Source organism: Rutidosis leptorrhynchoides, chromosome 8 (genome assembly GCF_046630445.1).
Source record: "Rutidosis leptorrhynchoides isolate AG116_Rl617_1_P2 chromosome 8, CSIRO_AGI_Rlap_v1, whole genome shotgun sequence".
NCBI classification, from domain to species: domain Eukaryota; kingdom Viridiplantae; phylum Streptophyta; class Magnoliopsida; order Asterales; family Asteraceae; genus Rutidosis; species Rutidosis leptorrhynchoides.
In genome coordinates, this window is record NC_092340.1 from 304,579,124 (window position 1) to 304,597,640 (window position 18,517).

Below are 18,517 nucleotides of genomic sequence, written 5' to 3' on the forward strand. Positions count from 1 at the left end.
TATCAAAATCTGTGAGCTTTTTCAACACTCCAATCTTAATCACTAAACTTTTGACTGTTAAGACAGTCTTCAGTTTTTACTGCTTTATCAACTTTTTCAGAACTCAGAGATCTGATTCATAGGCTAATGCGCTTTTCAAAAATTCAGAATTGAAGTTCGTAAATCCAGGAGATAGAAGTTAATTATATGTATATATTAAATATATATATATATATATATATATATATATATATATATATATATATATATATATATATATATATATATATATATATATATATATAATTGTTGTCGTAGTATTGCTGAGAAATTCCAGATTATCGATTGATGACTCCCGGTATTTGGTATAGTAATTATCATTACAAGATGCCGATGAGTTCATGATAAGACTTCAATAGATAAATATAGTGATCTGTCGGAGAGATTTAAGCCAAGGAGCAACGGATTTGCTGGTACGTCTGTTGGTAATATGGTGGAATATAAAAGGTTCCCTCATAACGATGACGAAAAGCAAACTTATATATCAAGGTTATAATAAGGCTAATTCGAATGAAAGTCGAAGTTGATTTGCTGAAGCTGTGACAAAATTGGCTAATTTGAAAAGGAATTGCAAAGTTATTTTCGGTAATAACAATGCCAAAGGAGCTAGCACAGATACGTGTTAAACATTTACTCAGGTTCCGAGTGTTTTCAGGTGCATGACTATATGCATCAATCTTTTCTTCCATAGATGAAGTGCAGTTGTGTAACAACCCTCACTTTTCGACTTCTAAATTTACTGAATTAACCCTAGGGTTATATGTCTGACTATATGTATCAAGGGTTGTTATATACAATTAAATATTGACCGAATAGTAATTTTTAGTCAACAATGTACGCTTAAATAAATAATATATTATTAATTTATATAATTTGACATAATTTAACTAAGTATATAAACTTTGAATCACTTTTATTATTTAGTTAATGTATTATATATTTAACTATATAATAAATCCAATTATATATAAATGTAATAATATTTACAAACTTACTAAAACTATAGTTTAATAATTAAAATCATAATTATTATTAAAAATACAAAATACCGAATTATTTATTATTTTTATGCAAAATTTGTATTTATTAATTAAATAAAAAAAATAAAAATAAAATAAAATATTATTGACAAATATTCTTGGAAAAGCATTAAATCAATTTGTTTATTTATATAAAAAAATCCTTAAAATAAATGAAAAAATAAATAAATAAATAAATAAATTACTTTTTTAATTAAAAATTGTAATGGAAAAACTACTTTTATTATTTTATTTTGTGCATCCCTTGACCTAACATTTAATACTTTTTAATTTTAAAATCCCATTAAGAATTAAAATATTTCTTTTTCTTTTAATTATTTTATTCTTTTTACCTAATTTTTTCAAGTATAAATACCCCTCATTTCTCATTCAAACTCACACCAAAATTTCTCTCATTCTCTCTTTGAAGAATTACTACTAGTAAGTATTCTTTTCTTACTTTTTATTTTTTTTAATTTTTACTTTTTACTTTTTACTTCGGTTATTATTTTTACCGAAACATGTAAATAATGTTATAAATTATATGCAATTAAAAATAAAATAAATAACATGTATACACTATTACTATTACTAGCACCTATAACCTACTACTTATATTGTAACATAAAAACATTTTGGGATATGTATTAGAGATGTATAGATCTTCGAACTTTCTTGACGAATGGTTTCTATGAGATTCTAGGCAGAGGGTTTGGATTTCCGATTTAAAGGGTCCTATGACTCAAGCCCCTAGATCTAAATTAGCCATTCGAAGGGAAAGGGGTGATTGGAAGCTTATCTAATACGGCAAGTATCCTAAAATGGAAAACACTGATAAAAGTAGAAACTCTCTAGTCATAGAAACTTAGTAAAATAAGAAACTTTCTAAAAATGAAAACTTTATAAAAATAGTAACTTACTAGGAATAGAAACTTAGTAAAACAAACTATACTTAAACTTAAACATGGGCAAAACACTTAACTACTCTTAAATGTCAATAGGTTGACTTTCCTGCTCACTCGTTCAACTCTTTATTCCGAGGAATAACTCTCTCTCTCTACTTACTAAGGTGAATTCATAGCCCCTCTTTATTGCTAGCAAACTTACTTACTTTACTTAGGGTGAGACACATGCTGTTTTTACTTTTTATACTTTAGACACAAGTACCAAACTGTTAAACTATGCTATACCCGGCTATGTCCGACTAAGTCCCTACAGTGATATTTTTAATTGCTGCGGCATGCTTAATTATTGGGGGTAGGCCTATCGGGAGTAACGTCCCCGATATATTTGACCAAGTCATTGTATTACTTAATAATGAAATTAAACCGACAAGGACAGACACAACTTGTCATGGGGCAAAACTTGAACGTTTAGTCTAAATATCACGCATTGGCATAACTTTTTGATCCTGCGGGAGATCAACTTTACAAACTAAATCTTGTGGTCTAAAACAACGACAAACTTTTTGTTAAACCTATGAACTTCACTCAACCTTTTTGGTTGACACTTTAGCATGTTTTGTCTCAGGTGTTGTTTGATTCAAGCTCTTATACTTACCGCTTATGTGATGCTACTTGGACATAGGATCAAGAGATATCGCATTTATTACTTCTGCATGTGAACATTTATCATATTGTTATTCCTGTCATTGTAACGACATTTCATTTTCCGCTGCGTACTCATTAAAGTTAAATTCATCATTTAGTATTGTTCTCGTTTATTATAATATGTTGGTATGTTTTGATATTAGTGACGTTCCTTCCAGACCCTATTGGGAGGATGTTACAGATTGGTATCAGAGCATAACCAGGCTGTTATAGAGAACCAGGATTGCATTTTTATGTGTGCCTTACTTGTTAGCTAGGGTGCCTTAGCAATATAGGAAACTATAACCTTTCCTGCCTTAGAATTAAAGCACTTAGGATTGCCCCATAATCTTAACGATTATGCTTTAATAAACTTGACTTAAAGATTCTAATCAAAATATCCTTCCTAATGTTAGGATGTCTAATTATCATCAAACGACCAAAATGAATCTTTTCAAGCCAACCGAAAAAGATACTAAAAGGTCTTCCACAGAAAGACCAGTCTAAAGTCCACCTTATGGCTTTGGTGGTCCTCCCTCACCAAATTATAGCCCAAATACTACTCTAAAGTTACATGGGTCTCCTGAATACTATCCAACCCCGAGGAATAAAGACAAGAGGAAATGTTTTGAAGAAACTGGGCCGTCAAAGAAAAGATCCCGATCTCTTTTCTACGATGAAGTTGATGCCAAGTACGAGCTCATGAATCTGCGAAAAACTACCGATGACCTAATTCACCATATTGCAAGGATCGATTTTCAAATGAAGGAAAAAGACCTAGCGATCAAGAAGCTCATGGAGGAAAATGCTGAACTAAAGAAAGAGATAAAGTTGGTGAAGTATGAAGGTGATAGAAATACCCGATGGGGGAAGCAATCTCTCTCTTGCCTAAGAGAAGATGTTGACCTTAGATTGAAGATGGAGGAAAACCGCGTGAATAATCAACTTTCTATAAGGGACCACAAGTACCATGTAATCAACAATGAAGTTTCTAACCTTTATGATAATCTCGAGTTCTTGCATGAGAAACAAAAGGAGAAGAATGAGAAAGTTGAGAAGTTTATGAAGAAGGTTGAGAACGAGAAGAAGGAATATGAATCTTAATATTCTTTAGTTATCTTTCTATTTTCCATCTATGTAAAGGCTATGCCTTAAAACTATTTCTATTTCCAAATCATATATTAAAAGGCTTATTTAATGCCTAGTTCCTTAATAAAATAAAGTGTTTTATTTATATCATGTGATATTAATACTTTATCTTATTCCTACTTGTAATTGCTCAAATTTGTTAACTTATCCGACTTATGTTCACTTTTATGTAGTGACATCATGGTTCGTTCAGCTGCACCTACCGTTAACAATGTTGTGTTAACTACTGAGCAATTCCAACAGTTACTCGCTGCCGCCCAAGGCAACGCCCAAGCTAACCATGCTAATCCACAACCGAACCCTTGTTCCTACAAGGATTTTTCAAACTGTCATCCTCCTGCATTTAAAGGGACTGAAGAAGCTGTCGAACTAGTCCGTTGGTTCGAGAAGATGGAATCTATTTTTCGTATTTGCAACTGTGGTGATAACGATCGAGTAAAGTATGCCACTAGCTCATTGGGTGGCAATGCTTTAACTTGGTGGACTGCTCATGCCAAGTCCATAGGAATTGATAATGCTAATGCAATTCCATGGGATGAACTCAAAAGCATGATGGTCAACAAATTCTGTCCTCGAAGTCAAGTTCAGAAACTTGAAGCTGAGTTCTGGGAACTCAAGGTCAAGGGTACTGACATCGAGAACTATACCAATCGTTATCTGGAGCTATCTACTCTATGTCCTGAAATGTTTCCTACTGAAGCTAGAAGAATTGAGCGGTATATTGAAGGTCTTCCCGAGGATGTTCAAGGGAATGTTATTGCTGCTGAGAAGGTTACTTTGGATGCTGTGATTCTCATGGCACAAAATCTCATGTTGGCCAAGAGAAGAAGGGCGTCGACCCATAAGCAAGTTGAAACTAAGGGTAATGATGGTAAGAGGAAGTTTGAGCCATCTCAAGGTTCGGCTCAGAATGATAATAAGAAGCCTGCGGATGGTTCAAGGTCGAATTATAAGGGTACTTATCCTTTCTGTATTCGTTGTGAAAGGCATCACCCGGGGAAGTGTACTGCGGTTTGTGTGTTGTGTAAGAAAGTGGGACACGTTTCTAAGACGTGTAAGACTCCTCCGTAGGATAAGGCTAATGTTCCGGCCAAAGCTCCTCCTACATGCTATACTTGTGGAGAGAAGGGACACATTAGTCCGAATTGTCCTAAGAAGAAAGATAATCCTGCTACTGGAGCTAATGCTACTGCTGCGAAGGGTCGTGCGTTTGTTATTACTGCTGCTGAAGCCCGAGATGAAGATGAAGTTATCACGGCTACGTATCTTGTCAATAATTTCTATGCAACTATTTTATTCGATACTGGTGCCGACAGAAGTTACGTGTCTAGTGATTTTTGTACCCTATTTACTGAAAAGCCTCAACCCTTAGAAACTAAAAGATTAGTAGAAGTAGCCAATGGAAAGGTCATGCAAGTTCGATAAAGTCTATAAAAACTGCAACCTAATCTTAGCCGATAAAGAATTTAAGATAGACCTTTTGCCGGTCGAGCTCGGAAGTTTTGACGTCGTAGTTGGAATGGACTGGTTACGTCCATTGAGAGCTGCCATCATGTGTTACGATAAAACCATTCATGTTCCATTGGGAAATGGAGAGACTCTTATCATCCAAGGTGAAAAGAGTGGTTTCAATCTCAATATCATCTCCTATATCAAAACCCACAAATACCTTATGAAAGGTTATCCAGCCATTCTAGCCCACGTTAAGCTGATTGAATCGGAAGAGAAGCGTATTGAAGATGTACCAGTGGTTAGAGACTATCCCGATGTGTTTCCCGAAGATCTTCTTGGTCTTCCACCTCCTCGACAAGTTGAATTTCAAATTGATTTAGCTCCCGGTGCTGCTCCTATTGCTAAAGCACCATACCGTTTAGCACCTTTCGAAATGAAGGAACTTTCCAACCAGCTCCAAGAACTATTGGATAAAGGTTTCATTCGTCCAAGCTCGTCCCCATGGGGAGCTCCTATTCTATTTGTTAAAAAGAAGGATGGTACGTTAAGGATGTGCATTGATTACCGCGAACTTAACAAGCTTACTATCAAGAACCGTTATCCATTGCCACGTATTGATGATCTATTCGACCAACTTCAAGGGTCAAGTGTTTATTCAAAGATTGATTTGAGGTCCGGATATCACCAACTTAGAGTTAAGGAATCTGATATTCCTAAGACTGCTTTTCGCACTCGTTATGGGCACTATGAATTCTGTGTCATGCCTTTTGGTTTGACCAATGCTCCTGCCGTTTTCATGGATCTCATGAACCGTGTCTGCAAACCTTATCTCGATAAATTCGTCATTGTTTTCATTGATGACATTTTGATCTACTCTAAGAGTGAGAAGGAACATGAGCAACATCTGCGCGTGATTCTTGAACTCTTACGAAAGGAACAACTCTACGCTAAGTTTTCTAAGTGCGAGTTTTGGCTCAAAACCGTACAATTCCTCGGACATGTTGTTGATAGTAATGGAATACATGTCGATCCAGCTAAGATTACCGCTATCCAGAACTGGGAGATACCAAAGACTGCGAAGCATATTCGTCAATTTTTGGGACTTGCCGGTTATTATCGAAGATTCATAAAGGATTTTTCCCTTCTTGCCAAACCTCTTACGAACTAACTCAAAAAGGGAAGAAGTTTGAGTGGTCCGAAGAACAGGAATCTGCTTTCAAGATTCTGAAAGAGAAGTTGACCACAGCCCCGATTCTATCTTTACCTGAAGGTACTGGCGATTTTGTTGTTTACTGCGATGCCTCAAAGCAAGGCTTTGGTTGTGTTTTAATGCAACATGAAAAGGTTATTGCCTACGCATCTAGACAGTTGAAGAAACACGAGGAGAACTATACCACACACGACCTTGAGTTAGGTGCCGTGGTATTTGCATTAAAGATATGGAGACATTATCTATATGGTACCCAGTTTACGGTGTACACTGACCATAAAAGTCTTCGACACATCTTTGATCAAAAACAGCTGAATATGAGGCAAAGCCGATGGCTCGAGTTATTGAACGATTATGACTGTAAGATGGAATATCATCCTAGCAAGGCAAACGTAGTTGCTGATGCCCTTAGTTGAAAATACGATGTTAAACGTGTTCGTGCCTTAAACCTGAAAATCAAATCAAATCTTATATCACGAATCTGCGAAGCTCAACTGGAAGCTATTAAACCAACACTTATCAAAGGTGAAGGACCTATCAGTTTCGAGAACCAACTCCAAGTGAAAGCTAATGGTACACGGTACTTTGGCAATAGAATTTGGGTTCCTCGCTTCGGTAATCTCCGTGAACTAGTCTTGGATGAAGCGCATAAGACTAGGTATTCTATTCATCCGGGTTCCAGTAAGATGTACCACGATGTGAAGGAATTCTACTGGTGGCCTAATATGAAATCCGACATTGCTACTTATGTTAGTAAGTGTCTCACTTGTTTGAAAGTCAAGGCTGAACATCAAAAGCCTTCTGGTCTGTTGACACAACCCGATATTCCGCAGTGGAAGTGGGAATGTATCGCTATGGACTTTATTACTAAATTTCCCAAGACTTCTAGTGGCAATGATACTATATGGGTCATAGTAGGTCGTCTTACTAAATCTGCTCATTTCTTACCGATCAAAGAGACCGACAAGATGGAGAGATTGTCACAACTGTATATCAAAGAAATTGTCTCTCGTCATGGTGTTCCTATATCAATCATATCCGATCGCGATAGTAGATTCACTTCCAGATTCTGGAAATCCTTACAAACTGCTCTTGGAACTCAACTCGACATGAGTACTGCTTATCATCCGCAAACCGATGGTTAAAGTGAACGAACCATTCAAACATTGGAAGATATGCTTCGCGCTTGTGTTATCGACTTCGGCAAAGGCTGGGATAGACATTTGCCTTTGGTTGAATTCTCTTATAATAATAGTTACCACTCAAGTATTAAGGCTGCACCTTTTGAGGCCTTATACGGACGAAAATGTAGATCCCCACTGTGCTGGGATGAATTAGAGGACAGACAGTTAACTGGTCCTGAAATCATACACGAGACAACCGAAAAGATAGTTCAGATTAAGAAACGAATAGAAATTGCCCGCAGCCGACAGAAGAGCTATGCTAATAAAGGTCGGAAAGATTTGGAATTTCAAGTTGGTGACAAAGTCATGTTAAAAGTATCCCCTTGGAAAGGCGTCATTCGTTTTGGTAAACGAAGCAAACTAAGTCCGCGTTTTGTTGGACCCTTCAAGATTACTAAAAGGATTGGACCCGTGGCTTATCGATTATAATTACCTGCTGAACTTAGCAGCGTACACAACGTATTTCATGTCTCGAATCTTAAAAAGTGTCTCGCTGATGACACTCTCGTTATTCCTTTGGATGACATTCGCATTGATGATAAAATGCACTTCATAGAGAAACCCGTAGAAGTCATGGACCGATCTACTAAACGCTTAAAACAAAGCACCATACATATTGATAAGATCCGTTGGAATTCACGACGTGGCCCCGAGTATACCTGGGAACGTGAAGACCAAATGAAACAGAAATATCCCCATCTCTTCTCAACCGCTGATGCATTCGAGAAGTCTACCTAAAACTTCGGGACGAAGTTTTTATTAACGGGGAGGTACTGTAACAACCCTCACTTTTCGACTTCTAAATTTACTGAATTAACCCTAGGGTTATATGTCTGACTATATGTATCAAGGGTTGTTATATACAATTAAATATTGACCGAATAGTAATTTTTAGTCAACAATGTACGCTTAAATAAATAATATATTATTAATTTATATAATTTGACATAATTTAACTAAGTATATAAACTTTGTATCACTTTTATTATTTAGTTAATGTATTATATATTTAACTATATAATAAATCCAATTATATATAAATGTAATAATATTTACAAACTTACTAAAACTATAGTTTAATAATTAAAATCATAATTATTATTAAAAATACAAAATACCGAATTATTTATTATTTTTATGCAAAATTTGTATTTATTAATTAAATAAAAAAATAAAAATAAAATAAAATAAAATATTATTGACAAATATTCTTGGAAAAGCATTAAATCAATTTGTTTATTTATATAAAAAAAATCCTTAAAATAAATGAAAAAAATAAATAAATAAATAAATAAATTACTTTTTTAATTAAAAATTGTAATGGAAAAACTACTTTTATTATTTTATTTTGTGCATCCCATGACCTAACATTTAATACTTTTTAATTTTAAAATCCCATTAAGAATTAAAATATTTCTTTTTCTTTTAATTATTTTGTTCTTTTTACCTAATTTTTTCAAGTATAAATACTCCTCATTTCTCATTCAAACTCATACCAAAATTTCTCTCATTCTCTCTTTGAAGAATTACTACTAGTAAGTATTCTTTTCTTACTTTTTATTTTTTTTTTACTTTTTACTTTTTACTTTTTACTTCGGTTATTATTTTTACCGAAACATGTAAATAATGTTATAAATTATATGCAATTAAAAATAAAATAAATAACATGTATACACTATTACTATTACTAGCACCTATAACCTACTACTTATATTGTAACATAAAAACATTTTGGGATATGTATTAGAGATGTATAGATCTTCGAACTTTCTTGACAAATGGTTTCTATGAGATTCTAGGCAGAGGGTTTGGATTTTCGATTTAAAGGGTCCTATGACTCAAGCCCCTAGATCTAAATTAGCCATTCGAAGGAAAAGGGGTGATTGGAAGCTTATCTAATACGGCAAGTATCCTAAAATGGAAAACACTGATAAAAGTAGAAACTCTTTAGTCATAGAAACTTAGTAAAATAAGAAACTTTCTAAAAATGAAAACTTTATAAAAATAGTAACTTACTAGGAATAGAAACTTAGTAAAACAAACTATACTTAAACTTAAACATGGGCAAAATACTTAACTACTCTTAAATGTCAATAGGTTGACTTTCCTGCTCACTCGTTCAACTCTTTATTCCGAGGAATCACTCTCTCTCTACTTACTAAGGTGAATTCATAGCCCCTCTTTATTGCTAGCAAACTTACTTACTTTACTTGGGGTGAGACACATGCTGTTTTTACTTTTTATACTTTAGACACAAGTACCAAACTGTTAAACTATGCTATACCCGGCTATGTCCGACTAAGTCCCTACAGTGATATTTTTAATTGCTGCGGCATGCTTAATTATTGTGGGTAGGCCTATCGGGAGTAACGTCCCCGATACATTTGACCAAGTCATTGTATTACTTAATAATGAAATTAAACTGACAAGGACAGACACAACTTGTCATGGGGCAAAACTTGAACGTTTAGTCTAAATATCACGCATTGGCATAACTTTTTGATCCTGCGGGAGATCAACTTTACAAACTAAATCTTGTGGTCTAAAACAACGACAAACTTTTTGTTAAACCTATGAACTTCACTCAACCTTTTTGGTTGACACTTTAGCATGTTTTGTCTCAGGTGTTGTTTGATTCAAGCTCTTATACTTACCGCTTATGTGATGCTACTTGGACATAGGATCAAGAGATATCGCATTTATTACTTCTGCATGTGAACATTTACGATATTGTTATTCCTGTCATTGTAACGACATTTCATTTTCCGCTGCGTACTCATTAAAGTTAAATTCATCATTTAGTATTGTTCTCGTTTATTATAATATGTTGGTATGTTTTGATATTAGTGACGTTCCTTCCAGACCCTATTGGGAGGATGTTACAAGTTGGTTCATCCTCTCGATTGAGGTGTTTTCAAGAATCATGAAAGGTTTGAACGCAGATTGTAATCGTCAAAATACAAATGGGGTTTAAGATGAAATCAAGTGGCAAACTTGAAGAATTGTTTAGTTTCATATGTTATAATCAATATTTTAATTCATTTTAATTGTTCAATGTTATTAGTCCACAGTAGATAGTCTACAGTTAACAGTCCAATAATTCATATATAGTTTAATATATAATATTCGAATTAATTAATACGTATCGTAACCCGTGTACATGTCTCAGACTCGATCACAACTCAAAGTATATATATTATTATAGAATCAACCTCAACCCTGTATAGCTAACTCAAGCATTACTGCATATAGAGTGTCTATGGTTATTCCAAATAATATATATAGATGCGTCGATATGATATGTCAAAACCTTGTATACATGTCCCGATATTTAAAGTGCGTAAAATAAATAACAGAAATTAACTGACGATAAATAAAATTGCGAGAATTAAAATTGCGATAAATAAATTGCAATAAATAAATGTAATAAGGAATTAACAGTTAGCTAGGAACAGTTAGCTAGGATTTTATTAGCGTGGATTCTTAACAAAATTTCTCATAGTTAATTCGTTTGTTTCTAACAAATTTTATTTTTGTCCAATGTTTTCTTCATTATACCACTTGTTGGATTCTGGTAAGTCAAAATCCAAATATGAAATTGAATGAAAATGGTTATTTTGTGGTGAACGGATTCGTATATCTTGTGGTTGTAAATAGAATAGTAAATGACTGTTGAATCAGATTCGAAAAATGTATAGTGTAACTTATTAATGTGAAATCTAAATATTCCTCGGGTATTACCTACCCGTTAAAATATTTTCACCATTAACAGTTTGTACAAAAGAATTTTAATTACAATCTATATGAAAACATATATACATATATATTTTCTTCTGATGTAATCATGGATTTAATAAGTTAATATGATATTAATCTCATTTGATTTACCGTCAGAACTAGAATATATAATCTCTAAAATATTAAAGATTACATAGTCTCTATGAAGAACGAAGATAATTGATGTATAACTATACGTAGAACGATGATTACACTCGAGGTACAGAATGAGATGTTGAGGCGTGTGATGTTGAAACTTGGGTTGTTGGTGGTACTGTTGGTACCGGTGATGTTGCTGAACCTGGTAAGTTTTGCACCATATTTTCCAAATTAATTGCTCGAGCGCGAAGTTCGTTGACTTCTTCTATTACCCCGGAATGATTGACGGTAAGAACGAGTGAATGAATAAGGTTTAGAATCTGAGATATTATATAATCATGATGAGATATTCAGGAAATGAGGGTGAAAATGATATTTCGGACTGGTTCACCGGCAAGTGCTTCAGGTTCATCGCCAAGAGAGAAATTCAGTGGGTGAAAGGGATCGCCTTCTTCTTGTCTCCACTGATTAAGTAGCCTACAAACCCATTAGATGAATTGGGGATGGCTGATTGGTTGATTCATTATGGTTACACTGCTTTCGGAGCTCAGGCGGATATCCATATCGGAATAGCTGTCGAAATCCGAGGAATTCGAACTGGTTGAGGGATCCATCTCATACGATCAGATGGAGGATTTTCGATATGAATTAGATTATAGGATGTATATTAGTATCCTGCAATACATAATTTACATATGCATATATAATACTAAAATCCCATAAGTTACAGAGGAATCTACGGAAGCTGTCAGGCAAAGGTAACAGTAACAGATACGCTAAGATATGAATTAGCAGATATGCTAAGATATGAGTTTTGTCTATACACTATCTAGGCAATAGAGGTAGTAATATGTGTCTAGACTTTAAGGATGATAAGCAAATAATTTTCGACACTAAATGACAAGCAAAACTTTTGACATGCAGACACGGTCGAAGTCCAGACCCACTAATGCATCTAAACAACTATTAGTTAGACACACTAATGCAAGACCTGGTTCGCTAAGACCACCGCTCTGATACCAACTTTCACGACCCGTCCTAATCCATCTGAACGAACTCCATATCGATTATAAACGATTCACAATAGTTGATTTCATCGCGAGGTACTTGACCTCTATATGATACATTTTACAAACATTGCATTCATTTCTAAAAGACAAACTTTCATTACATCGAAAGTTGACAGGCATGCATTCCATTTCATAATATATCAAACTATCAATGACTTAATAATAATCTTGATAAACTCAACGACTCGAATGCAATGTCTTTTGAAATATGTCATGAATGACTCCAAGTAATATCCTTAAAATGAGCTAATGCACAGATGAAGATTTCTTTAATACCTGAGAATAAACATGCTTTCAAGTGTCAACGAAAAGGCTGGTGAGTTCATTAGTTTTTCATAATCAATCATTTTCAATAATATAATAAACCACAAGATACTCATAATTAGAAAACATTCTGTGCAGGTCTATTCCTGCTGTAAAATCATTCATATGAAGAACACCAGAACCTTTCAAACAACTCACCAACGGTAGCTAATGCATAGTGCAATGACAAAATCATCTCACAGTGGTAGTTAATACAATATAATTCTTACAACGGGGGCTAATGCGTACGCAATGCAAAATCATCCCTCCGAGGGTTGCTGAAATGGGGGCTAATGCGTACGCAATGCAAAATCATCCCTCCGTTACCAACTACAAAGTCGACTATAATATAATACAATACATCGGGGGCTAGTGCGTGCGTGCAATGCAAAATCATCCCACCGATGGTAGTTAAAACGGGAGCTAATGCGTACGCAATGCAAAATCATCTCTCTGTTAACTACTAAATCGAACCTCTGAATTCAAATAATTCTATCATAGAATGTAGTTTTGAATATTTGTGTCTATTTCATCAATCATTTATAAAAGCAGTTCATGTATTCTCAGTTCAAAAATATATCTCAAAAGCATTTAGGAAACAGTTATAAAAACAGCGCATGTATTCTCAGTCCCAAAAATGTAAAGAGTAAAAGGGAATCAAATTAAACTCACTATACTGTATTTCGTAGCAATTGTGCATATGATGGCACTGACAAGTATATGGTTGGCCTCGGATTCACGAACCTATATCATTTATATATATATTAACACATATAATTGTATTCAAAAAAATTTATATACTATTATTAGTGATATAATTGTTATATTTAATAATTTATAGGTTTTATTAATTAATTAAGTATATTTATTTTATATATACTTTAAAAAAAATATTAATATAGTTATGTTATATGTATTAAATATGTTTTTATATACTTAATATTTATTTGCTATAATATTAATAATAGGAATAATATTAATAATAATGATACTTATAATAATAATAATGATAAAAATAATTTTAGAATACAACCTTTGAAGAAACAAGCTCCTAAAAATAAAACGCCACTGCCCGGGCTCGAACCCGAGACCTCCCGCTCACGCACAATCACTCCTTACCACCCAGCCATTTCTATCTTTCTGAATTTATTACCAACCTAAATTTATTTAACTATTGTTTCTGTTTCCTCTTCCTTCTTATCTTCAAACCCAATTATTATTATCATTACCATGTATATCGAATCACAGATTCATAACATACATCATATATTCTTCCCTATCTTTGTTATTTCATGAATCATGGATTATTATCCATTTATCTACCCATCATCATGATCTTAAATCATGAATCACTAAACCCTACTCATCATCTTGCAAACCATCATAAATCGTATTCGTTATCATGTAATATCATCATCATCTTATTCATACGGTATCATCCCAATCATGATCATCTACATCATCACGATCTTTATCGAGTAGCATTATTATCACAATAATCATCATCATCGAGTATCATTACTACATCCGTATATTAGACTCATGATCACGAATTTATGATCAACGTTATCCTACTAACATCATCTACTGTATCATCGTTTATCACCTTCATATCCTCCATCATCCATCTCGTTATCATTTCATTGTAGTAACAGAAACACTCTCATATAGCTGTTTTAGCAGCAATATACAGTGAAGGAAAGGAGGAAAAATAGAATGGCAGTTACATTTTTGGTTCGTTTGAACACAGCAACCATAGCATGCATCAAAAATTCGAAAAATGTAATGGGCTTCGACCCAAAATCCATTCCCTTTGCTGCTGGCCCAACTTGTGAGGTTTGATCTATGGAAAGCAGGCGATATTTTTAATAGATAATAATAGTATACCATGTTTAACTCAAGTGGGAAACAAAAGGTGGGGTTAGTGTGTAGAAAGTTGTTAGCCATCAGGAAGAAAAGAGACCCATTATATTATTCAATTTTTATTATCCTTGTCTCCATCTGATCATTTCAGAAAAGCAGAAACAGAAGTTTAGCAGTTGCGTACAACTTAATTGGGAACAGAAACCACGTTGTAACAGCAAAACAAAATCAAATAAAATTTCATACACATTACGCGAAGTACTTAATTACACGAAACGTGTAATTATGAATCATGTAACAACCCAAACCGTAACCGACCAAACACGACGAAATTTCAAACAAAAAAAAATTTTCTGGTGCAGGCCATCTGCGCGGCGCGCCAGATGGCCGCGCGGCGCGCCAAATCCCCTGGACAGCCCGCTGTCCCCGGAAGTCTATTTAACGAAAATGTTTGACTAGTTCCCGACATTTTTAGCCAAAACGCTTTTAACCATACAATCATATATGTAAAACTAACACATAACTAAGGTTTGAGCGAGTTTTACAAAGTGGGGCCCACACGTGCCCAAAACGCCACTAAATTTAAAATACAATGTTTAATACAAATTAGAGTTTCGACCACGAAAAGTTTAATTGCCAAACGATACAACGAGCATGGTGTTTGGGGTTAAACTACCCAAATCTCGGTCAAACTCCAAAATCATCACATCCCAAAGCGTCACTAAACAAGACGGGATCTCTAATCCAACCGGATGCCCTTACCCTTGTCCACACCGGAACCTATAAAAATAGTGAACAACGAGAGGGTAAGCAAAGCTTAGTGAGTAAAACATATATATACATGCATATACAACTTACCCACACGCATCCACGATATCAAATAACACATAACAAATCTCGATAAGCAAGCTAGTATCACCAAACGTATCACTAGCAATAATCATAGCATAAATACTCATAACAATAATCAAATGCTAGTACGAACAACAATAAATCATGGTTAACCAATCTCTTCGCTAGGGAACGACTTCGCGAAACAAGTCATCGATGTTCATAACATTCGTTAGCTTCCAAAAACGGCTATGGCATGCTAACCCCCCGAGGTGTTCCAAAAACGGCTATGGCATCACCCCTCAAGTGTTCCAAAAACGGCTATGGCATCACTTGCTCAATGTGAGTAGAACACGGCTATTACTCACGCTTTCGTACACCAACACGGCTATGTGTACGGGTAACTCAAATAACAACGTGGGAGTAAAACACGGCTATTACTCGCCACTAAATGCACAAACACGGCTATGTGCCTTAGTACAAAACATGGACTAATACGGCTAAGTCCCACAACCTTGGTCACAAAACGGCTATGTGACACCATCAACACGGTACATAAATCATATACATACATATATAGATATTCCACTCACCTCAAAATCTCTTGTCGAAAGATAACCGAGCTTGAACACTTCAATGTAACGCACCTATTACATTTATCACAATATCAAAATCATAACTCAAGTTGGTCAACACTCTAAAGCTCACTCCTAGAGCCAATTTGACCTATGGTGCAAATCCGACCCATTTGCACCCTTAACCCTAAAATCGGGTTAACTCATCACAAAACCCTATCATTAACCAAAGTAGGTTCTTTACACATTTTAACATTAGTTTTAGGCTTCAACTACACATATTAATTAGCTTAAGTTCAATTTGACCCATTTGGCACTTTCAAAGTCAACCTACCCATTTTTGGGTCAACCACTAACCCTTTTACACCCATTTACATAAATCATGGTATTCTAACCCTCTTACTAGCTAATTAGGGTTCTCTAACATCAATTAACACTTCCAAAACCCTAGTTAACTCAATATTGAGTCTATATGACCCAAATTACCCAAGAATACCCAAAATTAACCAAAAGTGGGTTTTATGTTCACCTTTGACTCAAACCCTAGCCCTAAATCGAATTAAACAAAGGAATTAAGATTAGAGCATACCACAACTACCAAAACGAAGATAATGACGAGATGAACAACTTTAGAACTTGGGCTTTAGCAAGAAACCCTCTTCTTCCTCTTCAAAGTGAGCTTTCCCTCTCTAAAACTCACTCTCTCACTAAAATAAATTGGGAGGTGATGAGGTTGGTGAACAAGGGAGTAAATGAGCTCCCAAACTACTGAACCAAGCATTAAACTCGGCCTTGATGTGAATTTACCAAAATACCCCCAAAATATCTAATTTAAAAAGAGAAAGAGATCTGTCACAGACATTTGGCGCGGCGCGCCACAAGGCCGCGCGGCGCGCAACCCTGCCAGTTCAGCTCCTTTTGTATTTTAAATACACGCAACAGAACCCCGTTTCAAGTACCGTACATTACACTTATATACACATATGTACACTGTAAATAATCGGGTCTTACAACTCTTCCCCACTTATTCGGATTGCGACCTCGCAATCCATGCCGCATGACAAGCGGGAAGATAAACCAACACAAACTCTTCAGGTTCCCAAGTGAACTCGGAACCCTTATTCCGCCGCCATTGAACTTTAAAAGTCCTAACCTCCTTATGCCTCAACCTCTTGACCTTTTCATCAAGTATTGCAATTGGCTCTTCAACATACTCCAACTTATTGTTTAGCTCAATTTCATCTAAAGGCATCCATGAAGAATCATCCGCAAGGCACTTACGGAGGTGAGAAACATGAAACGTGTTATGGATCCCCGCAAGCTCTTCGGGCAATTCCAATCGATATGCAACTTCACCAACACGAGCTAAAATCTTGAATGGCCCAATAAACCGAGGACCTAACTTTCCCCGTTTTCGAAATCGAATAATACCCTTCCATGGCGAAACCTTAAGCATTACCATGTCGCCCTCTTGGAATTCGATCATTCGTCTACGTTTATCGGCATACGACTTTTGCCTATCTTGAGCCTTTTTCAAATGCTCCCGAATAATATCAATCTTGTTATTCGTCTCTAAAACCAAATCGGTACTTCCGATTTCTCTTTGACCCACTTCTCCCCAACAAATGGGAGTTCGACACCTTCGGCCATAAAGCATCTCGTAAGGTGGCATCCCGATACTAGTATGAAAACTATTATTGTATGAGAATTCCACCAAGGGTAAATGCTCATCCCAACTACCACCAAAATCAATTATGCACGCCCGTAACATATCTTCCAAAGTTTGGTTCGTACGTTCAGTTTGACCGTCCGTTTGGGGATGGTACGCCGTGCTCAGCTTTAATTGTGTACCCATATCTTCATGAAACTTCTCCCAAAATCGAGATGTAAAACGGGTATCTCGATCCGAGATAATAGATATAGGAACCCCATGTCGCGAGACCACTTCCTTGATAAACAACTTAGCCAAGGCCTCCGACGATATTGCTTCTTTAATGGGAAGAAACAAGGCACTTTTCGTCAACCGGTCCACGATCACCCAAATCGAATCATATTGAGTTCTCGTCGTCTTCGGTAACTTAGTGATGAAATCCATGGTAATGTGCTCCCATTTCCACTTCGGGATTTCTAACGGTTGCAACTTACCATACGGCTTTTGATGCTCGGCTTTAACTTGCAAACAAGTAACACATCGTTCGACGTATTTTACAACATCGCGTTTCATGCCCGGCCACCAATAATCTTTCTTCAAGTCATGATACATTTTCGTCGCGCCCGGATGAATGGAATATTTCGACTTATGTGCTTCATCGAGTAGCACCCGTCGGTAATCACCCGTCTTAGGCACCCACACCCTT